At 41.7% G+C, this 27,865-nt stretch overlaps 1 pseudogene; it reads right to left on the reverse strand.

The window, feature by feature from the left end:
• Positions 1-27,865, reverse strand: part of LOC122815476 — a 153,206-nt pseudogene that overhangs the window by 24,695 nt on the left and 100,646 nt on the right.

The following is a 27,865-nucleotide window of genomic DNA, read 5'->3' on the forward strand; positions in this document are numbered from 1 at the left end:
GACTAGCTTTACAGGGGTTAATTACCTCTTAGACTACATGGTATGTGGATAATTGTACAATCTGAGTGAAACATCCTGGAAAATATGTGGACTCCATACTCTTATTTCTCCAGGAAATACCCAGGTTTACAGGCCTACAGATCTTCTTCTTCTTCTTCTTCTTCTTCTTCTTCTTCTTCTTCTTCTTCTTCTTCTTCTTCTTCTTCTTCTTCTTCTCCTTCTTCTTCTTCTTCTTCTTCTTCTTCTTCTTCTTCCTCTTCTTCTTCTTCTTCTTCTTCTTCTCCTCCTCTTTCAGCTGCTACCATTAGGGGTTGCCACAGCAGATCATCTTTTCCATTTCTTCCTGTCCTCTGCATCTTGCTCTGTCACACCAACCAGCTGCATGTCCTCTCTCTCCACATCCATAAACCTTATCTTAGGCCTTCCTCTTTTCCTGTTACCTGGTAGCTTCATCCTTAGCATCTTTTTCCCAATATACTCTGCATCCCTCCTCAGCACATGTCCAAACCAACATAATCTTGCCTCTCTGGCTTTGCCTCCAAACCTTCCAACCTGGGATGACCCTCTAATATACTTATTCCTAATCCTGTCCATCCTCGTCACACCCAGTGCAAATCTTAACATCTTTAACTCTGCCACATCCAGCTCTGACTCCTGCCTTTTTGTCAATACCACTGTCTCCAACCCATATAACATAGCTGGTCTCACTACCCTCTTGTAGACCTTCCCTTTCACTCTTACTGGTACCCATCTGTCACAAATCACTCCTGACACTCTTCTCCACCCACTCCATCTTGCCTGTACTATCTTCTTCACCTCTCTTCTACACTCACTATTACACTGAACTGTTGATCCCAAGTACTTAAACTCATTCACCTTTGCCACCTCTACTCCCTGCAACCTCACCATTCCTCTAGCCGCCCTCTCATTCACACACATATATTCTGTCTTAGTCCTGCTGACCTTCATTCCTCTTCTCTCTAGAGCATATCTCCACCTCTCCAGGGTCTCCTCCACCTATTCCCTACTCTCACTACAGATCACAATGTCATCTGCAAACATCATAATCCACGAGGACTCCTGTCTGATCTCGTCTGTCAACCTGTCCATCACCATTGCAAATAAGAAAGGGCTCAGAACTGATCCTTGATGTAATCCCACCTCCACCTTAAACGCATCCTTCACTCCCACCACAGACCTCACTGCTGTCGCACTACCCTCATACATATCCTGTACCACTCTTACATACTTCTCTGACACTCCCGACTTCCTCATACAATACCACAACTCCTCTCTAGGCACCCTGTCATATGCTTTCTCTAAAGCCACAAAGACGCAATGCAACTCCTTCTGACATTCTCTGTACTTCTCTATCAACACTCTCAGAGCAAACATTGCATCTGTAGTGCTCTTTCCTGGCATAAAACCATACTGCTGATCACTAATCATCACCTTCCTTCTTAACCTAGCTTCCACTACTCTTTCCCATAACTTCATGCTGTGACTGATCAGTTTAATCCCTCTGTAGTTACTACAGCTCTGCACATCACCCTTATTCTTAAAAATCAGTAACAAAATACTTTTTCTCCATTCCTCAGGCATCCTCTCACTTTTCAAGATTTCATTAAACAATCTAGTTAAAAACTCCACTGCCATTTCACCTAAACACCTCCATGCTTCCACAGGTATGTCATCTGGACCAACAGCCTTTCTGTTCTTCATCCTCTTCATAGCTATCCTTACTTCCTCCTTGCTAATCCACTGCACTTCATGATTCACTATTCGCACATCATCCAACCTTCTCTCCCTCTCATTCTCTTTATTCATCAGCCCCTCAAAGTACTCTTTCCATCTGTTCAACACACTCTCCTAGCTTGTGAGTGTGTTTCCCTCATTATCCTTTATCACCCTTACCTGCTGCACATCTTTTCTAGCTTGGTCCCTCTGTCTAGCCAATTGGTACAGGTCCTTTTCTCCCTCCTTAGTGTCCAGCCTTTAATACAACTCTTCATACGCCTTATCCTTAGCCTTCGCCACCTCTCTCTTAGCTATGCACCTCATCTCCTTATACTCTTGTCTACTTTCTTCATCTCTCTGACAATCCCACTTCTTCTTCGCCAACCTCTTTCTCTGTATACTCTCCTGTACTTCTTCATTCCACCACCAGGTCTCCTTGTCCTCCTTCCTCTTTCCAGATGTCACACCAAGCACCTTTCTAGCCATCTCCCTTACTAGTTCTGCTGTAGTTACCCAGTTATTCGGTAACTCTTCACTGCCACCCAGTGCCTGTCTTAACTCTTCCCTGAACCTCACCTCACAATTACTCTTTTTTAATTTCCACCATTTGATCCTTGGTGCTGCCCTCACACTCATCCTCCGCTTCTTGATCACCAATGTCATCCGACAAACCACTATCCTATGCTGCCTAACTACACTTTCCCCTGCCACCACTTTACAGTCTCCAATCTCCTTCAGACTGGCCCTTCTACATAAGATATAGTCCACCTGTGTGCATCTTCCTCCACTCTTGTATGTCACCCTATGCTCCTCCCTCTTGTTAGAATACGTATTCATCACAGCCATGTCCATCCTTTTCGCAAAATCCACTACCATCTGACCTTCTGCATTCCTTTGCTTAATACCATACCTACCCATCACTTCCTCATCCCTTCTGTTCCCTTCACCAACATGCGCAGGGAAATCTGCTCCAATCACCAGTCTCTCACCCTTGGGTACAGTCATCCTCACTTCATCCAACTCACTCCAAAATTTTTCTTTCTCATCCATCGCACACCCAACTTGTGGAGCATATGCACTAACAACATTCATCATTACACCATCAATTTCCAGCTTCATAAACATCACTCTATCTGACACTCTTTTCACCTCCAAAACACTCTTAGCATACCGTTCCTTCTGGATAATGCCTACGCCATTTCTCCTCCCATCCACACCATGTTAGAACAATTTAAAACTGCCTCCGATACACCTAGCCTTGCACCCCTTCCATCTAGTCTCTTGCACACACAATATACCAACTGTCCTTTGGTTCATCATATCAGCTAGCTTCCTCCCTTTACCAGTCATACTGCCAAAATTCAAAGCTCTGACCCTCACTATCACAGTCCTAGCCTTTACCTGCCTTTGGGCATGCCTTCCGCCTCTTCTCCTCCTTCGGCCAACAGTAGCCCAATTTCCACCAGCGCCCTGTTGACCAACAGTACTGGTGGAGGTCATTGCTAACCCGGGCCTCGACCGATCTGGTATGAATTTCTGTACAGTTTTCTGCATATATGATGTGGCAAAATTTTACGCCGGATGCCCTTCTTGACGCAACCCTCCCCATTTATCCGGGCTTAATAATCATAATTTACAGGCCTGCAGATAAATATCAATGTCAGATATTTTTTTCCTCTGAGTACAGTGGCACACATCTCCTGGTTACAAGGTCAGAACATTCCACTTAAAATGCAGACCAATTTTCTGTACCTTGGCAAGTGAGTAACACTGTTTCATGACAAACTGCTGCAACTGAGCACAAAGCCTGTGCAATTGGATCTTAAGGAAAAGTTGCCTCATTGCAACCCTCGTGCAATGCTGTTCTATAACATTCAGGTTGTGAAAATGTTGGTTTTATCTTTAGGGCTGTTCATCTTCAACACCTTCCACTATCAGTGCTTTAAATTTCTCAACTAATATCATGCCATTATTAATAATTTTCTGTGGCTGAAAAAATCATAAAAGATTAGCTGTAAACGATTTGCATTTTATTTAATTTTTACATTTCTGAGTACAGGGATAGAACCTTAAGGGGGATCAGTATAGGACATGGTATTAATAGCTTTATAGATTCATGGCTATTTACTAGGCTAACAACCACAACAGCATTTTTAAACTCAGCCATGCATCCCAAATCTCTGAGAAGTTTTTTTTATTCTTGGTAAGTGTAAGCAGGGGCTTGGGAGATGAAACATTTACAGGCTGACTGTGTCCGTTAGAGACATAGCTGTCAAACCAGGGATGGATTTCCTGTTCCCCATCCAATTGTCCAAATTATACTTGAATTCGGTTAGGTAGGAGCTTTACTTCACATAGATGGGGGGGCCTGATCCAGAGAAGGGGTCATTTCTGGGATACATACCTGTCTCTCCAGCAGGCCTTATTAAGATTACAGGCAAAGTTTAAGTCAGAACAGGTAATTATGGCGCTGTTTGTTTTGCAGATATGCAGGAGATCCATCAAAGTGGGGTCTGACAATGTCTTAGATGCCAGCCATAGATCTCCTGTTAGCAGCCTGTAGGTGACAGAATACAGGGATAGGGCCTTGAAGCAGACTGTATATGCCCTGTATTCATTTAATGAGGAACTTCTATGCATGCTCCAATTGTGGGATATGCCTGGTTAGGTACATACCAAAGGGGAGAAGTGTACTCAATGATAGGTCTGATGAATGCTGAGTACACTGGAACAGTGACTTTGACCTAGATGCTATACCTTTGTCTATAAGTTGCACAGCATAGAATGACTTCCTTACTACTGGACACATGTAATGGTTGAAGGTTAGATTACTATCTATGTGTGCCCCCAAGTCCCAGACTACTGGGGCAGCCCTTAAGGGTGTGTTGTCAGTGAGATAGCTACCAGGGGTGGATGTCTTCCTGAAGGATACTATTATGCCTTTCTTGACATTTAGTTTTACTCCATGGCTCTGACACCAGTTATTTGTCTGTGTCAGTCCCTCCTGGAGAACATTTGTGTCAGTGGGGGATTCAGTGACAGCTCATAATTTGCAATCATCTGCAAATTTAGTCAGCAAGAGACAAGTGACATTGGCCTTGCATTCAGAGAAATAAATGCCAAAAAGGAACAGTCCCATGACTGATTCTTGAGGGACTCCACTTGTGACTAGCCTCTTTGTAGAGGTGGACTCCCCAATTCTAACTTCCTGGGTCCTATCTGTGAGACATCTAGCTATCCACTGGTGACATACAGATTTTTACCTAACTTCCTGAGTTTGTCAACAATGCAAGAGTGGGGTATTGTGTCAGATGCTTTGGCCAGGTCAAGGTAGGCAGTGTGAATGATTTTGCCCTCATCCATTGCTTTGCTGACCTTCTCGAAGAAGTCCACCAAGCTGAGTAGGCATTATCCGTCCTTGACAAAAAACAAACTGGGTTGGGTCCAGTGTCCAAAGGTTTTTTGTGTCATTTTTGATAATTTCCATGATAATTCTTCTATGGCTTGTCATATGAGACTAGTGAGACTTATGGCTCTGTACTTTCTAGGATCTGTAGATGGCCCACCTTTGTGTTGAATCTTGGCTGCCCAACTCCCAACTCTTTCTTAGCCCTAAAGAAACTAATTCCAAGGAGATACAGTATTTGTCAGCCTGGGGCAACATCATCAACAGACCACACTGCTTTGCCAGAGATGGTCTGCAGCTGTTGTTGCTAGTCTTTTGAATACTGGCCAAGGCATTAGCTATCGCCATAGTGCTTTGTTATGCAGTGCCAAACCAACAGATCCATCAATGTAACAATTTTTTTAATGCCAGGCTGAAGGTACTACTTCTCAGTGCTAGGAGTCTTAATAAGACACTGCACTCCCTGGAAGCTCTCCTTGCCTTGGAGAATACTGATGTCTGTGCAGTTACATGGTTCAAGGCTGTGGAAAGCACCCCAGCAGTGCAAGGCTACAATGCCTATCACACATTCAGACTGCCCTCTGAAAAAAAAAGAAATGAAAGGAGGAGGTGTTCCCATTTACATAAAAAAGCAATTACACTTCTACATTGGTCAGCTATGATGACTCACTTGAGCTACTCCATGCTCAGCTGATCATAGGCAAATCTTTCATTATATCATCGCTAGCTATGGGTCCCCAGCCATGAACCATGAAATCTACTCCACATACCTGAAGTTACTAGAATCACGTACCATTCAGCTCAACACACTACTCACGGGCAATTTTAACTACCCCTCCATAAACTGGGAAACATATACAACCACTAACATGTAGGCTCAGAGATTCCTGTACTTTGACAATGTAAATGCTCTGGAACAGCTGGTCTGCACTCCAACTAGGGGCTCAAATATCCTTCACATAGTACTCACAAACACGGGGGAGCATTACAACCCCCCCCCCAGTGTAATGTCCTCATTGTTAAGATCAGATCAGAAATCAGCCTCCTTTGAAATAAATGTAAAAACAGTACTCCCCTATCAAACCCTAAAAGCCTAAAGAATTTTTCCAAGGCAAATTGCCTCCTATTAAGTGATAGCATGGTAATTTTAAAGCTTCCCTTAACCCCAAAACACAGAGGCCTCTGCAGAAGTATGCATGATGCCCTGTGCAACCACTTAAACAACTGCATAGAAACAGCAGTACCTAACTGAACTAAACCCAGGTCTATTCAGAAAAACAAACCAGCTTGGTGTACCTTGGCATAAATAGACTATACAACAGAAGGAAGAAATTCCTGCCTAAAAGTAAGTGGGAAACAGTCCAACAGAGAGCACACTATCTTATTATCATCAACAGGCAAATCAGGGAACTAGTCAAGTCTTCAAAAGCTAAATAGAAGACTAAAATAGCCTCCCAAGCAAAGGATAACCAGAAAGCATTTTTTTAGTTATGTATGAAATCTTTATGGAAACACTCAACAATGTATTGAGTTGGCTATAGATGGCACTATCTATACTCAACCAGAAGAAATAGCAAACCTGCTGGCCAATAAATTCAGCTCATATTTCACCCCCTCATCACCTCCGGTCACCCCCCCCCATAAAATCCTCCCTACCATTCCTTTGCCTGTTATCAGAAAGAACAGGTCATCACTGCACTATCTAAAGCTAGAAACATGGCATCAATGGGGTCTGATGGCATCCTAGGGTGCACATTATATATCATGATACATGACCTAGCAGACCCACTCAGAGCTCTATTTTTATTTATTTATTTAACATTTGTTGACTGAGAAAGTCCAACTAGGACAGAGCCAATTTTCAGTGGAGGCCCAGGGAGAAATTCTTTAAATGCATGTCTATGGAATGTGGAAGGAAACCGGACTACCCAGAGGAAACCCACGTGAATGTAGGGAGGACATACAGACTCCATGTAACCACAATCTCCAGACAGGCTTTGTCCCAGGATTGACCTCTCCCTCATACCTGCTGCTGGAAAAACGAAATAAGTAACTATTTTTTTTGTTGTTGTCATAGGTTTGATTGTATATAAAAGAGCAGTCTTTCACTCTAACCCACATCTGATGAAGTGTGATGAAACGAAAACAGATTTTTAAACAGCGTTAATGGAGATGGAGTGTTTTTAGTGTGATTTATTCTTTAATAACACGTTACATATACTGGTTGCCTTCGTCCGTGGCTTTATTGGGTCACTTTCAGTGCACCTTTTGTGGTTTTATTGGATTCGTTTTGTGTACTTTTGCCTGCACTTGGATTTTATCCATGTATAGACAAATTAGGACCCGATGCCCCTGTACAGAAGGGACACGGGTGGAATCCCAGGGGTGTATTCTCTATTTCCCATCCAGTTATCCAGATCTCACTTAAAAAGGGGTAAAGAGGCACTCTGCTTGGTGTGGAGAGGGAGTCTACTCCACAGATGGGGGAGTCTCTGGGACACAAATCTGTCCCATCAACAAGTCAAGCCAGGCTGAGGCCACTTGTGTGGGTTACTCGAGTGGAGCTTGACTTGCATATATGCAGCAGTCTCATCAAGGCGGGGTCTGAGATCACTTTGCATGCCAGGCAGAGGTCACCTCAGAGGAGTCTGTATGAAAGAGAGTAGAGGGATAGGGCTTTTAGATTATCTGTGTATGGTAGATTTTTGGAGCCCTGGATTCTCCTGGTGAGGAGCCTCTTTGGTCTCTCCAGCTGCTGCATGTGCTTTGTGAGGTACATGCTGAAAGGGGTGTTGTACTCAATAATGGGCCTTATAAGGGAAGAATACAGGGATGTTATGACCTCCTTGTCCCTGGATGAGATACCCTTACTTATGAGGTGGGCCATGTAGAAAGATTTTCGTACAGTGGAGGCAACCATGGTGGTCAAAAGTTAGGTTGCTATCAATCTGGGTGCCCAAATCCCTCAAGACTGACTGTGCGCTTAGGACATTGTTATTAACGTGATCATTTGTGGGGACATCATTCTCCCCAAAGGGGATGATGATGCATTTTTTTGTATCTAGCTTGAGGCCATGTTTCTGGCACCAGTCATTTGTTTGGGTGAGATCCTCTTGGAGGATGTCCACGTCACTACATTGTCCATGACACTTCATGTCATTACCAACATGGGAAATCGATGCTCCACAAATATGGTCACCCCCTCATTGGTCAGGTCAGACCATAAGCTAATAACCCTTAACATCCACATCCCACCCCCACCCCCCAATAAGAAAACCTACATAAAAAACTTCTCCAAAGCCAGCTTCATGCTACTCAAGTCAGAAGTGACAAACTTCATGCCACCCATGCAAATGGGAACTGAAAGTTCAACTGCTGAGTCTTACACTAAGGCACTGTACGAGCACATCCACTCATGCATGAATCGTGCCATCCCAAATAGAACCAAGATGCTCTTATGGTGTCATTCAAAGGGGATCCAGTATCTGTCTGCCTGGGATGACATAATTGACAGACCACGATGCTTTGCCAGAGATGGTCTGCACCTGTCACCCCTGGGATTCAGGTTACTGGCTAAGGCTCTTGCCACCCCTATAGTGCCTTTTTTAGGCAAACTTCAAAGGACAAAACCACCACCATAACAGGTACAAGTATGCAAAATCTGAAGGTAATGCTACTCAATGCTAGAAGTCTAAACCTCAAAATGCACTCTCTCGAGGCACTCCTAAAAATGGAGAACATCGATATCTGTGCAGTAACTGAGACCTGGTTCAAGGCTCCAGAGAGCACCCCTGCAATACCAGGCTACAACTCTTACCACACTTTTCGGCCACCAAACCAGGACCAAAACACTAAAGGTGGAGGAGTGTCAATATTCACCAAGGATATTCACACCACCAGGCTAGTTGGCCAACACAATGTGTTTGAATTTCTCCAAGTGCAACTAACACTAGGTAAGACTGCAATCCAAATTGTAGCTTGCTACAGATCCCCCACCATACCCCAAGATTCTCACTACACCTTTCTAAACATACTGGAAAATATTAAGATAGAACCAAACACCCTAATACTGGGTGATATTAACTACCCTGCCAGTAACTGGGAAAACTACTCACGTCCCAACACTTTTGCGCAACGGTTCTTGGAATTCATAAATTCCAATGCCCTGGATCAACTAATTCATAGTACCACCAGAGGCTCCAATATCCTAGACCTGGTCATTACCAACATGGGAAATCAATGCTCCATACCTATGGTCACCCCCTCATTAGTCAGGTCTGACCATAAACTAATCACCCTTAACATCCACATCCCACCCCCACCCCCAGTAAAGAAACCACCATAAAAAACTTCTCCAAAGCCAACTTCATGCTACTCAAGTCAGAAGTGACAAACTTCATAACACCCATGCAGACGGGAACTGAAAGTTCAACTGCTGAATCCTACACTAAGGCACTGTACGAGCACATCCACTCATGCATGAATCGTGCCATCCCAAATAGAACCAAAATGCTCTCATCCAAAAAGGAAGCCAATCTGGTGGTCCCCTGCCATAAACAAACTTTACAACAAAGGAAGAAACTTTTGCAGAAACAGGAAAATCCCAGGATGCAAAAAACTCCCTTACTAGCGTCAGTAAGAAACTGAGATGCCTCATAAAATCCTCCAAAGCTAGTTACGAAAATAAAATTGCCAAAGATTCCAAAGACAACCACAAAGCATTCTATAACTATGTCAAGAATCTAAATGGCAATGCTCAGATCTGCTCTGAGCTAAAACAGAATGGCATTAAATATACTGATCCAAAGGATATTGCCAATATCCTGGCAGATCGATTCAGTGCCAACTTCACCCCTCTCACCCCTAAATGGCCCATCTCAATACTGGAAGATTGCCAAATTCCAGTAATAACAGTCACACAGGTACAAAACGCACTCTCTAAAGCCAAGAATACAGCATCCATGGGACCAGATGACATCCCGGGCTGTGTACTACACAAACTACAATATGAACTGGCACCTCACCTAAGTGTCATGTTTAATCATAGCCTCACCTCAGGTTTCGTGCCCACTGAGTGGCAGAGCTACAGTTATCCCAATCACAAGGGGGATCCACCTTGGATCCCGGAAACTACCGTCCCATCAGTCTGACAAGCCTTATCTGCAAGGCCATGGAGCGTATTATCATGGAACTTATAAACAAAGACATTGGCAACCTTCAAACACTGGACCCCACCCAGTTTGGGTTTGTGAAGGGCCGATCTTGTCTCCTGAACCTGATTGACTTCTTTGAATCAGTCTCCAGAGCCATGGACAAGGGTAAGGTGGTCCACACAGCCTATCTAGACCTTGCCAAGGCCTTTGATACCATCCCCCACTCTGGAATCATAGATACACTTACTAAGTTGGGCATTAATCCCTATGTCACCCAATGGGTTGCTAAATGGCTTACTGATAGAACCCACACTGTAAAAGTAGCCGACTCCAAATCCAGCTCCAGACAAGTGACAAGTGGAGTACCTCAGGGTTCAGTCCTGGGGCCGCTCTTGTTTGGCATTTACTTCTCTGAAGTACAGATCAACACTAAGAGACTCTGGCTAACAAAGTTTGCAGATGACTGCAAACTGGGAGCCATTATTGAATCCCCAAATGATGTGGATACTCTACAAAAGGGCCTTACAGAAACAGATGCTTGGTGCCAGAGCCATGGGCTCAAGCTCAATGCCAAGAAATGTATTGTTATCCCCTTTGGGAAAAACATGTATCCATGAATTACCATATAGGTGGCAGTACACTAAACACAGAAAGTGTGATAAGAGACATAGGGACACAGGTGGACAGTGGTCTCACCTTCGATAACCACATTGCCACAACAGTCAGGAAATCCTTCTATGTGGCACACCTCATCATGAAGGGCTTTTCATCCAGAAAAAAGGAGGTCATTGTCCCACTGAACTCATCCCTCATTAGACCCATTATAGAATACAACGCCCCATTTGGTATGTACCTCTCAAGACATCTGCAACAACTGGAAAGGCCTCAGAAATACCTCACTAAAAGAATCACAGGCCTAAAGCAGATGCCCTATGCTGACCACCTTAAAAAACTCCAGCTATACTCTGTCGCATATCGTCTACTCAGAGGCGATCTCTGCTTAACATACAAGGCCATGTCAAACCCAGAGCTGCTGGACATGCTACACTTAAAGAAATCACAATCTCTCAGAGCTACACGCTCCAGGGATCTAAATCTTGTCATCACAATAAACAAAACATGCTGGAGGGATAGGTTCCTGACCCAGAGACTCCCCAGACTCTGGAATAGATTGCCCATACATGTCAAGCAGAGTGTTTCTTTGGACCTCTTCAAGAGGAACCTTGACGATTGGATGGGAGAAAGGAAATTCACCCCAGGGATCACGTCAGTCACCCTGCTAGACAGGGGTCCAGGAAAGTAAATAATGTGGGAAGAAATAGCCAGGGAATTGTTATGGCTAGGCTTGCATAGGCCCTAGGGCTGATAGCCTAGTTCCAACCTATGAACCTATGAACCTATGAACCAATCTGGTGGTCCCATGCCATAAACAAACTTTACAACAAAAGGAAAAAACTGTTGCAGAAAAGAGGAAAATCCCAGGATGCAAAAAACTCCCTTACCAGCCTCAGTAAGAATCTGAGATCCCTCATAACATCCTCCAAAGCTAGTTACAAAAATAAAATTGCCAAAGATTCCAAAGACAACCACAAGGCATTCTATAACTATGTCAAGAATCTAAATGACAATGCTCAGATCTGCTCTGAGCTATAACAGATTGTCATTAAATATACTGATCCCAAGGATATTGCCAGTATCCTGGCAGATCAATTCAGTGCCAACTTCATCCCCCTCTCACCCACTAAATGGCCCATCTCAATGCCGGAAGATTGCCATATTCCGGTAATAATGGCCGCACAGGTAAAAAACACACTCTCCAAAGTTAAGAATACAGCATCCATGGAACCAGATGACATCCCGGGCTGTGTACTACATGAACTACAAAATGAACTGGCACCTCACCTAAGTGTCATGTTTAATCATACCCTCACCTCAGGCTTCATGCCCACTGAGTGGCGCACAGCTACAGCTATCCCACTCCACAAGGGGGGATCCACCTTGGATCCCGGGAACTACCGCCCCATCAGTCTAATGAGCCTGATCTGCAAGGCCATGGAACGTATAATCATGGAACTTATAAACAAAGACATTGGCAACCTTCAAACACTGGACCCTACCCAGTTTGGGTTTGTGAAGGGCCGATCTTGTCTCCTGAACCTGATTGACTTCTTCGAATCAGTCTCCACAGCCGTGGACGAGGGTAAGACAGCCACACAGCCTATCTAGACCTCACCAAGGCCTTAGACATCATCCCCCACTCTGGAATCATAGATAAACTTACTAACCTGGGCATTAATCCCCACGTCATTTGATGGGTTGCCAGCTGGCTTACTGAAAGAACCCATACTGTAAAAGTAGCTGACTCCAAATCCAGCTCCAGACAAGTGACAAGTGGAGTACCTCAGGGTTCAGTCCTGGGACCTCTCTTGTTTGGCATCTACTTCTCTGAAGTACAGGCCAACACTAAGAGACTCTAGCTAACAAAGTTCACAGATGACTGCAAACTGGGAGCCATTATTGAATCCCCAAATGATGTGGATACTCTACAAAAGAGCCTTACAGAAACAGATGCTTGGTGCCAGAGCCATGGGCTCAAGCTCAATGCCAAGAAATGTATAGTTATCCCCTTTAGGAAAAAACATGTACCCATGAATTACCACATAGGTGGCAGTACACTAAACACCAAAAGTGTGATAAGAGACTTAGGGACACAGGTGGACAGTGGTCTCACCTTCAGTAACCACATCGCCACAACAGTCAGGAAATCCTTCTATGTGGCACACCTCATCACTAACGGCTTTTCATCCAGAAAAAAGGAGGTCATTATCCCACTGTACTCATCCCTTATTAGACCCATTATAGAATACAATGCCCCATTTGGTATGTAACTCTCAAGACATCTGCAACAACTGGAAAGGCCGCAGAAATACCTCACTAAAAGAATCACAGGCCTAAAGCAGATGTGCTATGCTGACCACCTTAAAAAACTCCACCTATACTCTGTCGCATATTATCTACTCTGAGGCAATCTCTGCTTAACATACAAGGCCATGTCAAACCCAGAGCTGTTAGACATGCTACACTTAAAGAAATCCCAATCCCTCAGAGCCACACACTCCAGGGATCTAAACCTTGTCATCACAATAAACAAAACATGCTGGAGGGATAGGTTCCTGACACAGACTCCCCAGATTCTGGAATAGACTGCCCATACATGTCAAGCAGAGCGCCTCTTTGGCCCTCTTCAAAAGGAACCTTGATGATTAAATGGGAGAAAGGAAATTCACCCCAGGGATCACGTCAGTCACCCTGCTATACAGGGGTCTAGGAAAGTAAATAGTGTGGGAAGAAATAGCCAGGGAATTGTTATGGCTAGGCTTGTATAGGCCCTAGGGCCGATAGCCTAGTACCAACATATGAACCTATGAAACTAGGGGAATTGATGAAAGCGGTCAGCTTGCAGTCATCTGCAAACTTTGTCAGCCATAGCCCACTGGTCTTGTCAATGATTAACTGCACCTGGATTGTTTCCGGTGCATCATACTGTTTGACCAGCCTGGAAGTGTGCATTTCTTTAATATATATTGAAACTCCACCTCCTTTGGCTTTACTAACCATAGTTTGGGGTCTGAATGTATGATAGGATGAGTAACCAGGTATGGCTGGGGTGCTCTCCACAGCTTTGAATCAGGTTTCTGTGACTGAGCAGATGTCAGCATTTTCCAGGGTTAGGAATGCTTGCAATGAGTGCAGTTTCAAGTTTAGACTCCTAGCATTTAGCAGCATGACCTTTAATTTGTGTGTTGTTGAAATGTTTATGTTTGTAGTTTTAACCTCATCACTTTTTCTAAAAAAGGGACTATACAAGAAGCAAGATCCTTTGCCAGAAGCCTGACGCCCAGGTGAGACAGATGCAGTCCATCTCTTGCAAAGCATCATGGTTTGTCGATCATATCTTCCCAGGCTGTCAGGTACTGGATCCCTTTGGAGTGACACTAGAAACTAAGCCAATTGTTAAAGTCAATCATTTTCTGTCTGTATTGAGGCATCATTCTGGGTGATGGTAGAATGCTGCTTAAGGTTAGGGATTACCTGCCTGGGACACATATTCAGCCATTTCAATCATGTTTTTCTTTATATAATCCAGGGAGGTACGTCTCAAGTCATTCACACCAGCATGGACTATGACAGAGTCATAGCAGTACCTGTTGTTGAGAGACTTGAGTGCATGTGTGATATGGCAGATTCTGGCCCCTGACAGACAAATAGGTTCATAGGTTCATAGATTAGTACTAAGCTAACTGCCTTTGCAAGCCATTTTAAGCCTAGCCAATTATCCCTTGTGAGATTCAAACCCTGCACTTGTGTTTGTAAGGCAAACACCTTAACCATTAGGCCACCCTCCCAACCCGTGACTTTCTCGTTATCCAGCCTGGTGAGAGGCACATGCACATCTGTGTGTCTCACAATGGTGTCTCCTATGACTAACATGTTGGGTTTATGGTTTAGCCTTAGTCATTGTGAGACACAGGTTTGTAAACTATGCCTGGTATGTGGTGTGGAGGGCTGTGGAGATCACATGTGTTTTTGCCTCAGGGGTCTCCTTTGTCTGGGTATGTTTTTGTTGAGGATTTTCACATATGTGGGTGTGTGTTATGTAGGTGTTGGTGGCGTTTGAGGTGTAGTGATTGTGTTGACAACTTTCTCAGTCCCAGATATACTGGATTGTGTGGGACAGAGCATGGACTCTAGGTTCCTAATGTAATCGCATCTCTCGCAAATTGTGTTCCTGGGTGGTAGTAGTAGGTGGTTGTCTGTGTACATAAGGCAGTTGCTACACTGTCTCAGGATGCACATATCAACAAGACTGGCAGGAGAAACTTTACGAAATTGTCCAGTCATATTTTCCAGAATCTGAGAAAGAAGGCCAGGGATAGCTCAGGGGTAAGCCTAAAGCCCAAGTGCTTAAACCAAAACTAGGATCCTTAGAATAACACTTACAATTTAAACAGGCTATAAGCAAGCAGTAACAAATGCAACAGAAAACATGCAATTGAACACTTTAGAGAACAAGCCGCAGCAAGTAGCAGAAAAAGCAAGATGAAGTAATTGAACAGGAGGAGGAAACACAAATTCAGTAAAAGACTATGAATAAAGTGTATTTTTTTTTGTTACCTGTTTGTTGCTTTTTGTTTTGTTAGTAAAGTGGAAAGGGAGAGAGGAGGAGCAGAAGAAAATTCAAGGTTAAGGAACTAAGGGGTGTGACCTTCCCAAATTATCTCTGTATTAGGTAGAATGAGCTAATGAGATGGGACTGGGAGGAGTGTCCCTTATCAGTAAGTAACAGTAGGGGCGGGCAACTGCAAACTATAAGAACACAACTGCAATTGGGTGGCAGGGTAGGAGAAAACAAAAATTCAAACACAGATCAGCAAATATATAAATGGAGACACAGAAAAGTAAATAATTCAGTGCTGATAAGAAACACTGGACGTTAGATAAAGTATAAAAAATATACTTGTGTAGCTCTGTAATTCAGATTGAATAGATTATGCTGGAGAAACATCTATATGTCTAAGAGATTGTCCTCCTCTAGAATAGACTTCCTAGTCACATGAAGCAGAGCCCTTCCCTGACCATCTTCAAGTGCAATCTGGACTGATGAATGGGGAATTTCAAATTGACTCCTGCGGTGACACTCCTGTTCCTTATGGACAGATGCAGTCTGTACAAGTAGTCAAAACCCCACATGCTGACTCTTGTTATCTTCCCATTAGAGGTAGAAAATTGGTTAAAATTTAGGTATAACTGGCTAGGCTTGTAAAGGCTCTTGAGCTGTTAGCCTAGTGATCTCCTATAAAATTATAAACCCATGAACCTATAAAAATCACACACAGGACAAACAATCCTTTTTAATTACCTCAAATGATAGCACTCAACTGGTGCTTTTATCCCAATCCAAACCTCAGTTAGTCATTATATCTGACAACTTCAAATTCAACCAATGTATAACATATAACAAAAAAACCCTTAAAAAAACAAGGAACGATATATAAATCTAAACACTACCTCAATAATATCACCAGTAAAAACATCTTCCTACTTACTGCCTACACTACTTTATGCATCACCCATTTTCCTAAGCTTAATACCAGCCTAAAATCCAAACTAAACATATTTTGCAATAAAATAGCTAAGTTTGCCTTAAATCTTTTTTCATACTCTTAGCACTGCCACACTCTAAAATAAATGAAATGGCTAGGACTTCCATATCAACTCACCTACAATTAATCACAACATGATCTCTTCTCTAACAACCTAGCAACTGTCCTGACCTCAGAAATATTCCCCAGCACTGTTCCAAACCATGATCTTTAAGATCTAACAACCAATCTCTCATTAAAACTATCAGATCCAAAAATGCAGCAGGTGACTTTATCCCAACTATATTGGAAAAATCTGGAGTAGCATTCCTGTCCAAGTAAGACTGACTCCTACTTTTCATATATTCAAACTCTAAATTAATGAGCACTTATCCAATGCCTGGCTGTGTTCTTGCCCTAATCCAGATTAGCTAACACTTCCCATCCTCTCTTCATGCATTTTCTGTCCCTCCTATTAGCTATGTACTTCCTCTGTTCCACCCTCTCCTTTTCTGCTCTAAATACTGTATTATACCTTTTTCTCTCTTTTATGCCTATGTACAATTTTTCAACTACTTTTTCATATCAGGATTATTCAGTGTATATTTATATATATATATATATATATATATATATATATATATTTATATATATATAATTTTAGATAAAGGTATGCCTAACACTATTAAACCAAGAAACTAGTAAACCAATACATCCTCAACACCTGCCCTCCCCTCCTCTCATCATCAGGGAGCAGGTGTTTAATGCTTTCTTAAAGGCAAAAAATACAGTCTCCATGGGAACTGACAACATCCCTGGCTGTATCCTGCATGAACTCAGGCATGAGCTCTCAGCTCCATTAGGCAGCCTATTCAACCAAAGCCTGAGCATCTGCTTCTTCCCAGCCAAATGGAGGACACCCCAGTGTCATCCCTCTACACAAAGGTGGAGTGTCCACTGACCCAGGCAATTATAGGCCCATCAGCCTAACTAGCCTGATCTGCAAGGCCATGGAAAGCATTGTCACGGACCTTATAAACAAGGACACTGGCAACCTCTAAATGCTTGAGCCCAAACAGTTTGATTTTGTCAAAGGGAGATCATGCCTTTTAAACTTGGTCGACTTCTTTGAAATGGTCACCAAAGCCACTGACAAGAGGAAAATGGTGCATAGGTTCATAGGTTCATAGGTAGGTACTAGGCTATTGGCTTTAGGGCCTATATAAGCCTAGCCAAAAGGTACCCTGGCTTTCGCCACCCAAGAAAATTATTTTCCTGTGCCACTGTCTAGCAGAGCCACAGAAGTGATCCCTGGGGTGAATTTCCTATCTCCTATCAAATCATCACGATTTTTTTTTGAAGAGTGCTAATGAGGAGCTTTGTTTGATATAGATAGGTAGTTTGTTCCAGAGTATGGAAAGTCTCTGTGACAGGAATCTATCCTGCCAGCATGTTCTGTTTATTGTGGTGACAAGGTTTAGGTCCCTGGAGCGTGTAGCTCAGAGGGATTGGGATTTCTTTAAGTGGAGCATGTCCAACAGCTCTGGGTTTGACATAGCTTTGTGTGTTAGGCAGAGATCGCCTCTGAGTAGGCGATATGCGATGGAGTAAAGCTGCAGTTTTTTGAGATGGTCTGCATACGACATCTGTTTGAGGCTGGTAATCCTCTTTGTGAGGAAATTCTGTGGCCTTTCCAGTTGTAGATGTCTTGTGAGGTACATACCAAAAGGAGCATTGTACTCTATAATGGGTCTAATGAGTGATGAGTAGAGGGGAACAATGACCTCTTTTTTCCTGGATGAAAAACCTTTTGTGATGAGGTGTGCCACATAGAAGGATTTCCTGACTACTGTGGCGATGTGATTATCAAAAGAGAGACTACTGTCCACCTGTGTCCCAGGGTCTCTTATCACACTTTCGGTGTTATGTAGACTATCGCCTATGTGGTAGCTCATGGGTACAGAATTTTTACCAAAAAGGATGACAATGCACTTTTTGGCATTGAGCTTGAGGCCATGGCTTTGACACTAGGCATCTGTCTCAGTGAGGTCCTTTTGTAGGATGTCCACATCTTTTGGAGTTTTGATTATGGCTCCTAGTTTGCAGTCATCTGTGGACTTTGCTAGCCAAAGACCTTCTGTGTTCGCCTGTACTTCAGAGAAGTAGATACCAAACAGGAGAGGACCCAGGACTGAACCCTGTGGTACTCCACTTGTCACTGGTCTGTAGTTGGATTTGGAGTCTGCTACTTTCACAGTGTGGGTTCTGTCAGTGACCAGTTGGCAACCCATCTTGTGACATAGGGATTTATACTTAGTTTAGTGAATTTATCTATAATTCCAGAGTGGGGGATGCTGTCAAAAGCCCTGGCAAGATCTAGATAGGCTGTGTGAACCACATTACCCTCATCTACGGCTTTGGTGACTGCTTCAAAGAAGTCTATCAGGTTTAGGAGATATGATCTGCCTTTTACAAACCTGAACTGGGTGGGGTCTTGAGTTTGGAGATTACCAGTGTTATTGTTTATAAGTTCCCTGATGATATGTTCCATAGCCTTGCAGACCAGGCTCATCAGGCTAATGGGGAGGTAGTTTCCAGGGTCTGTGGTGGCTCCCACTTTGTGGAATGGGATAATCGTCACTGTGCGAAATTCACTGGGCACATAGCCTGAGGTGAGGCTATGACTGAACATGGTACTTAGATAGGGTGTCAGTTCATTCTGTAGTTCATGTAGAATGCAGCCTGGATTGTTGTCAAGCCCCATGGATGCTGTGTTCTTGGCTTTGGAGAGTGTGTTTTTTACCTCTGCAGCCGTAATTACAGGAACTTTGCATTCTTCTAGTATAGAGATGGGCCCTTTAGGGGATGAGAGGAGGGTAAAGTTAGCACTGAACCTATCTGTCAGGATGTTGTCAATATCATTTGGTTCTATATATTTAGTGCTATTGTGCTGTAACTCAGAGCAGATCTGAGTGTTGCTATTGAGATTCTTGACATAGCTATAGAATGCTTTGTGGTTGTCTTTAGAGTCAGTGATGATTTTGTTTTCATAACTAGCTTTGGAGGATTTTATGAGGGATCTCAGATTCTTACTGAGGCTGACCAGGGAGTTCCTCCAATCATGGGATTTTACTCTTTTTTGCAACAGTTTCTTTCTTCTGTTGTAGAGTTTGTTTATGGCAGGGGACCACCAGATTGGCTTCCTTTTTTTTTGGAGGATAGCATCTTGGTTCTGTTAGGGATTGCATGATCCATGCACTCGTGTAAGTGCTTATAAAGTGCATTTGTGTAGGATTCAGCAGTCATACCTCTATTGTCCATCAGCATGGGTGTCGTGAAGTTTGCCACTTCTGTCTTAAGAAGCATGAAGTTGGCTTTGTAGAAAATGTTTACAGTTGTTTCCCTAATGGGGGGTGGGTGAGGGATGTGGATGTCTAGGGTGATTAGCTTGTGGTTGGATCTGACCAATGAGGAATTGACCTCTGGTATGGAGCACCGGTTGCCCATGCTGGTAATAACCAGGTCTAGGATATTGCTGCCCCTGGTGGGGGTGTGGATAAGTTGATCTAATGCATTGGAATTTATGAATTCCAGAAAACGTTGAGCACAAGAGTTGGTACATGAGCAGTTTTCCCAGTTAATCGTGGGGTAGTTGAAATCACCCATTATTAGGGTGTTAGGTTGTACCCTAATATTTTCCAGTGTATCAAGAAATGAGGAGTGGGAATTCTGGGGCTTGGTGGGGATCTGTAGCAAGCTACAATTTGGATTGCGGTCTTGCCCGGAGTTTTTTGCACTTGGATAATCTCGGATGCATTATGTTGAGGAACTAGCCTGGAGGTATGGATATCCTTAATGAATATGGACATGCCTCCACCTTTAGTGTTTTGGTCCAGGTTTGGTGGCCAAAAGGTGTGGTATGAATTATAGCCTGGTAATGCAGGGGTACTCTCTGGAGCCTTGAACCAGGTCTCTGTCACTGCACAGATGTTGATGATCTCCATTTTAAGGAGTGCCTCGAGTGAGTCCATTTTGAGGTTTAGACTTCTAGCATTGTGTAGCAGTACTTTCAGATTCTGCTTGCTTGTACCTGTTATGGTGGTGAATTTGTTATTTGAACCTTGCCTAAAAAAGGCACTATAGGGGTGGCTAGAGCCTTAGCCAGTATCCAGAATCCCTGGAGCGACAGGTGCGGGCCATCTTTGGCAAAGTATTGTGGTTTGTTGATCATGTCATCCCAGGCAGACAGATACTGGATCCCATTAGAATGACACCAGAATCTTAGACAGTTGTTGAAGTCAATCATTTTGTCCTTGTACTGTGGTATAATTCTGGGTGATGGCAGGATGCTACTCAGGGATAGGGTCATACCTGCCTGGGCTACAAGATTGGACAGCACCTCCATGTCCCTTTCATTTACTACAGGGAGGTACATCTCAGGTCATTCACACCAACATGGATAATGACAGAGTCATATTTGTACTTGTTGTGCAGTGACCTGAATGTGTGCATTATTTGGCGGATCCTGGCACCAGACACGCAGCTGACAGTAACTTTCTCCTTGTTTAGCCTGGTGAGTGGAACATCAGTGTTCCTGACTATAGAGTCACCTATGACTAGAGTGCTAGGTACGTTGTTATGCCTTATGGGCTGTGGTTGAGTGGCACACTGAGTCTGTGGTATATGTGTTATTTGGGTTGTGTTGGGGGTGGAGGTTGCTTGTGTTTCTGCTTTGGAGGTCTCTGTTGCTTGGGCAGGTTTTTACTGAAAGCCTCCACGAATGTAGGTGTGTGTTTTGCATTTCTATGTGTGTGTGTTTGGTGGTGTAGGATTTGAGGGACTATGTGATGAGTGTGGTGCGGTGCAAGTGTTTACCTTTTCCTCTTGACTGTCTAGTCCAGTCTTGAGTGAAGAGAGCTTTGCTTCCAGTTTGGCTATATGAGTGCACCTCTCACAGGTTGTAGTTTTGGGTGGTAGGAGGAGAGGGTTGTCTGTGTACATGAGGCAATTGCTGCATTGCCCCAAGATGGCCAGATTCATTAGGTAGACAGGAGAAAACACTGGGAGCTGACCCTTAGACATGCCTGGATATGTGCTTATTTATTAAGTACTAAAAACCGTTTTCCTCTAGACAAGTGAGGAAAGTTGAGTGCTGTAGTAATTTGTAACTTATTTAGTGCTTACAATGAATTCTGAACAAGTGCTGAGCTCAAATTAACAGATTTGAGTGCTGAAACTAGAAATTTGGTTAGTTTTAAGAAACAAAATTAAGCTAAAAGGCTTCCTTCCAACACAAAAAGGCTTGGGGGCTCAAAAGCCCACAAATAGTCCTGGACACAGCAAATTTGTATCCAGACTAGACTACCCACAGGAAAGGCAGGAAACAAGCTTAGAATTTTTTTTTTAAGTGGAAAGAGAGAAAGGAGGAGCAGAAACTAAGTGGATTGGCCTTCTCAAATGTTCTGCCTGTATTAGGTAGAATGAGGTAACAGCACTAGACTGGGAGTAGTGTCCCAGATCAAATTTACAGTAGTGTCAGGAAACTGCAAAGCCACCAACTATAAGAACAGCATACAAATAGGGAAGGAGGGTGGGAAACAAACTGCAGAAATGTTTCTCACAGCAGAAAAGCAGCAATGAGCCTTTAAATGAAAGTTTTAAACAGATAAAGGAGCCTCAAGAGAAAGTGTTTGCAAACAAGTTATCAGAAACAAACAACCCAACAGATGCTTAATAAAAGTGGACAATTTCCAGTTAATACCTCACACACAGTGAAACTAGCTAGAAAAGTATGCAATAGACAAAGTGCTATAAATAACTTGAAAAAATAAACAAAAAACAGGATACTTAATGTTATATATTATAGATCCGAGTTTGCTCAGTGTCCTTCCTTCGATTAGCTCAGTGTGAAATAGCAGAAACTCTCACAAACATAACTTCTTAGGTAACAGAAAGTTGAAACCTAAGACAACTTTAAAAAAAAAGCTCAAAAGAACCAATGAGGTGCTTAGTCTAAGCTGTAGTCCAGGTGACCTCAGTCAGCCAATAACCTTAAACAATCCCCTCTCATTGAAATTCCTAATGGCTTTGGCTAAACCAAGATGTCCTTGAACATGTGCTCAGACCACTTACCTTGATCTAGCCAAAGCCTTCAGCACTATTCCTCACTCAGACATAATTGATAAACTCTCCCATCTGGGCATTAACCTGTATGTTTCCAGATGGGTAGCTTACTGGCTCATTGATAGAACCCACTCAGTAAAAATAGGGAAATCCACCTCTAGTAGTAGACCTGTAACAAGGGGTATACCCCAAGGATAAGTTTGGGGCCTCTACTGTTTGGGATATACTTTTCTGAGGTACAAGCCAAAACCAGTGGTCTGTGGCTGACCAAGTTTGCAGATGACTTTAAGCTGGATTACGTCTTAAATTCCTCTAGTAATGTGATCATCCTCCAAGAGGGCCTTACCCAAACTAATGACTGGTGCCAGAAGCATGGCCTCAAACTGAATGTCAAGAAATGCATCATTATCTCCTTTGGGGTAAATGCCCCCATTAATTATCAAATTAATAACAATGTATTAAGCATGCAATCAGTCATGAGGGACTTGAGCACCCAGGTTGATAACAACCTGACTTTTGACCACCATGTTGCCTCCATTGTATGGAAGGCCTTCTACATGGCCTACCGCATAAGTAACTGAATTTCATCCAGGAACAAGGAGGTCATAACATTCCTGTATTCCTCCCTTATCAGACCCATTATTGAGTACAATACCCCCTTCGGCATGTACCTTGCCAAGCACACGCAGCAGCTGGAGAGACCACAGAGGTTCCTCACCAGAAAAATCCAGGATTTCAAGCACCTGTCCTATACAGATAGGCCAAAAGCCCTGTCCCTTTACCCAGTTTCATACAGACTGCTCAGAGGTGACATGTGTCTGGCATCCAAGGCCATCTCAGACCCAGTCTTGATGGAGTTGCTGCATATCTGTAAGTCAAACTCCACTCACTCAACCCACACACAAGGCCTTTACCTGGTCAGTGACATTACCAGACCTTGTTAGTGTGATAGATTTGCGCCCCAAAGACTCCCCCATCTGTGGAATAGACTCCCTCTCTATATGAAGCACAGTACCTCTCTAGCCCTCTTTAGGAGGAACTGGACAACTGGATGGGAAACAGAAAATATACCTCTAGGATCCCACCTGTGTCCGTGCTGGACAGGGGGAAACAGGTGCTGACTTTGAGGGAACGTAGGCAAAATTCTTGGCTATGCTTATAAGGGCCCCTGAGCCAATAGCCTAGTATCATCCTATGAGCCTATACATTACAGTTTACCCTGTAACACATTTTTATTTATATATATATATATATATTTTAGATAAAGGTGTTACTAACACTATTATACATAATAATTTAACATGTAACATGTTTATAATGACTTTCTCTTACATTTTGTGTGTTTTACTCTCTTTGCTACAAACCTCTAAACTTGTACCTACTTGTGGAGCTTTTTTTTCCCCAGGCCTCCTCTGAGAAGGGGTACGCCAGTTATCCCAATAAGAATCTCCATTAAAAAAATGAAAAATAAAGTAAATAAAGTAAATAAATGTAGCAAAAAATGTAGCGTAACATTTAGCTTAGCAACGATTACAAGAGAAATGCACATTTTACAGTTTTATATGATAACATTTCAGGTTTAATACCAAGCATTAATGGTTCATAAAAAAATAGGTGGCTTTCGGCTACCAACTCTACATGCATACATGGCAAATCAGTTCTAGGTTTGCATTATTAGTAGTAGGACTAAGACCACACCAGTTCTGCTTCCTTTGGAACTACTGCTAAATGGCCTTTGCTACTTCCTCACAGAGACATCTGTCACACAAGGTTTGGGATCATGGAGCTTTTGAGCAATGGATTTTGACATGCTGGTGGACAAAACCCCAGCACCGCATATTATTACATTTCGCCCCTGCTATGGAAAAATAGCCTTATTTCCAATTTTCATATGTGTGGACTGGATAAAAGGGAGATATATTGTTTGAGTGGGATTTATGTACATCCAATATCAAAACCCATTTATTTCTGAACTTAAGGAACATTTTCTTCAAATTTATATTCAGTGTTGGCAGTATCTGTAAATCAGGCATGAAGAGGACGTATGGGGGTATTATTCTCAATGCATTCATGGCTTACATCCTTGGTCTATAAAGAAGATTAGAAGCTGATAGCAATCCACAGGACAGGAGGCAAACTACCAAGCTGGAATGAGCATACAGTCTCTTCTGCCCCTGAAGTAATTTTGGATATAAGACACAAATGGAGCAAAATCTTCTTACAGGATATACCCATGGATCAATAGAAAATGTTTCTAAATATAGCTTAATGATCCATGATGTTCTACCCTGTCATTGTGTACCTTAGAGAGCTACACCGTTTGCATGTGTATTACATGTACGTAAGGATATAAAATCTGGAATGGTCCCATTTTGGAGTCAGACTAAATTTAAATAGTCTGGTTATTTGCAGCTGTTTAATGATTGTGGTTAATAATAGTTAGTCGCATTAAAAAGTTGTTCGTGTTAACCTGTCTACATAATGTTGCTTTTTTTTTTCCAATTTATTATTTATTATTTTTTGGTTTATATAGGCTCATAGGTTCATAGGTTAGTACTAGGCTAACTGCCCTTGCGAGCCATTGTAAGGCTAGCCAAAACAAATAATAACAGATACAGAATGCATAAGGAAGAACAGGTGCAACATACATTCATCATCATGGATAGAATATTTACATATAAAGAATAATAATAAATATATACAAAAAAATAGATTGTTAATAATCATGTTCCCCTATCTAAATACATGCTATTATATGGTATGAAGCACTATTTTATGAGCTTGAGTGAACTGGGGGTTTGAGTGATAGGGGGTGGCATTTGGCCAGTGAGTATAAGTGTGTTGCAGGCTCTTTACACTATTTACAACATGAATACCACTAAGAGGTAGGTTATTAAGGATTTCCAGTATGTTTTAGTTATTTTGCATTTGTATTAGATCTGATGCTTTATCTAGATACGGATTCAAATATAAGGGAAATTCCATTTAATTGGACAGAATTGAATCACGTAGGTGCTCCACTGCCTTTGGAAGTATGACCTTTTTGCATTATTTTTAGTTAATAGTTTATGTGACAATATATATTTTATAACCATAACTTTGAAGTTTTCCCCGGAGATTTTTGATTTGTTTAGCCAATTTTTTGCTATAAAATGTTTGATCAAGGCACATAGTGTTATTAAAACATGTTTGCTTAACCCTGTGAGAGATTTAGGAGTTATATGGAGAACTGTAATTTCCCATGAGAAAGTGGTCTTTTCATCTTTTCAAGTTTTATTCTAAGAGAGCATCTTAATTTATAAACAGTTTTACAACTCCAGAAAATATGGAGTAAATCTGCACTAATCAGAGGGCAAAAAGGACAGGATAGAGTTTTCTTATATCCAAATTTATTTAGAACACCAGGGTCATGATATAAATTATTATTTTTCATGCATTACAAATATATTAGATTCTTAAATGGATTCGTTTTAAAGTGTTTTGTATAGCATCATATTTTTGTTCTAATGAAATATTTTTATCAATGTCCTCCCAGTATTTGGAATACAGAAATGAAGACTGGAATTTAATTTGTGATATTAGTTTATAAACCTGAGAGATCATCTTAGATTTATATGATAGGATCTTAATAATTATTTGGGTTGGTTTTATCTCTTGTTCCTCAATTTTTGCATTAAAATATTTTGATTTTATTAGTGATCTAAGTTGTCTAATTATTCCATTAAAGTGATGTGCCTAAGTGGTTTCTTAGTTCATCCATGTTAAGATTATTAAGACAGTATAATTGTCAAACTGTAATATTTTTAATTTGTGGATATTTGTTGAGATCAATCTTTATTTGTTAATTTTCAAGTAAGGATTGAGATGTACAGGCTGCAGGAATTCAAGAGTGTTTTTAAGGTATAAGAATTAAATTAAATTTCAAAAAATAGTTATTTTAGTTTTAATCATTGGGTGAATTTTGGTTATGAGATTGTTACTGGGTTGTAAACAGGGTATTTTTTTAGACTGATGTGTATAGTGCTTATTTGATTATACCATATTTTAACCCAGGTAGGTGACCATGATTGGCAGGCTATGTCATAATTAGAGATTTTAATAAGTCGACTAGTGTTGATGATGGAGTGATATAATTTGAAGTCCGGGAGTCCTAATCCACCTTTATCTTTTGGGAATATTAGTTTTGCATACCGGATTCTTGTTTTTGGGAACCAAATGAATTTTGATAGGGCTGTTTCTATTTTATAAAAGAAACTTTTAGGAATGTTTAAGTTAACAGAATTTAAATGGAAGAGAATTGCAGGCAAAGCATTCATCTTAATAATAGCAGCTTTTGACAAGCGGGATAGATTTACATTCTTCCATCTTGAAATGTCTAATTTAACTTGTTCCCATGCTTTTTGAAGGCTTGCATTCATCAATTCCTCTTGGATATGGGCAAAATTAATACCCAGATATTTTAGTTTGTAAGTGACTGGAATTTAATGTTGGGAAAATATGATTTATTGTGGTTATATGGGTTGATAGGGAAGATGAAAGATTTTGAGGTATTTATTTGCTAGTTGGTTACATTACACAAGTAATCAAGTGAATTAAAGATTTTATGGAGGTCAGTATTTGATCATTCAAAATAGATATTTAGATCATCTGCGAAAGCTGTGTATTTTAATTCAATGTTGTTACTATGATGATACTTTTTGAGAGATGCAAATGTAATTTTTGAGGTTCTATGTAGAGATTAAAGAGAGAAGGTGAAAGGGGACATGCCTGCTTGGTTCCATTTGTAATTTTAATGGGTTGAGACATGGTCTTGTTAATGAATAACATTGTGGAAACATTTTGATATAGTGTTTTAATAATATTAATGAAGGATTGTGGGAAGTTGTAGTATGGCATGGTTCAGAATAAGAAATTAAGATCTACATTTTCAAAGGCTTTGCTGGCATCAACAGTTAGAGCATATCTGGGGTGCCTATCTTTTGCTAATAATATCATTGTAGTATCAAGGATAAGAGTGTTATCACACACCTGTCTTTGTTGCATAAACCGTAGTTGTTCGGGGGAAGTTATACTAGATATTACTTTTTTCATCCAATTTGCTGATATAGAGGTTAGTATTTTAATGTGCATGTTTGTGAGGGCTATGGGTCTATAGCTAAGTGGATTTGTTTTTTCAGAGTGGGGTTTAGGTATCAGAATCATTTTGCAGTTGTTTATGTATAGGTCTGTGACACCATGGAGTATAATGTAATTATACATTTTAAGCAACATTTTAGATAATTGTGAGGTGAATCAATGAAAAA

Source organism: Protopterus annectens, chromosome 1.part1 (genome assembly GCF_019279795.1).
Source record: "Protopterus annectens isolate FY-2018-M chromosome 1.part1, PAN1.0, whole genome shotgun sequence".
In the NCBI taxonomy this organism is placed as follows: Eukaryota; Metazoa; Chordata; order Ceratodontiformes; family Protopteridae; genus Protopterus; species Protopterus annectens.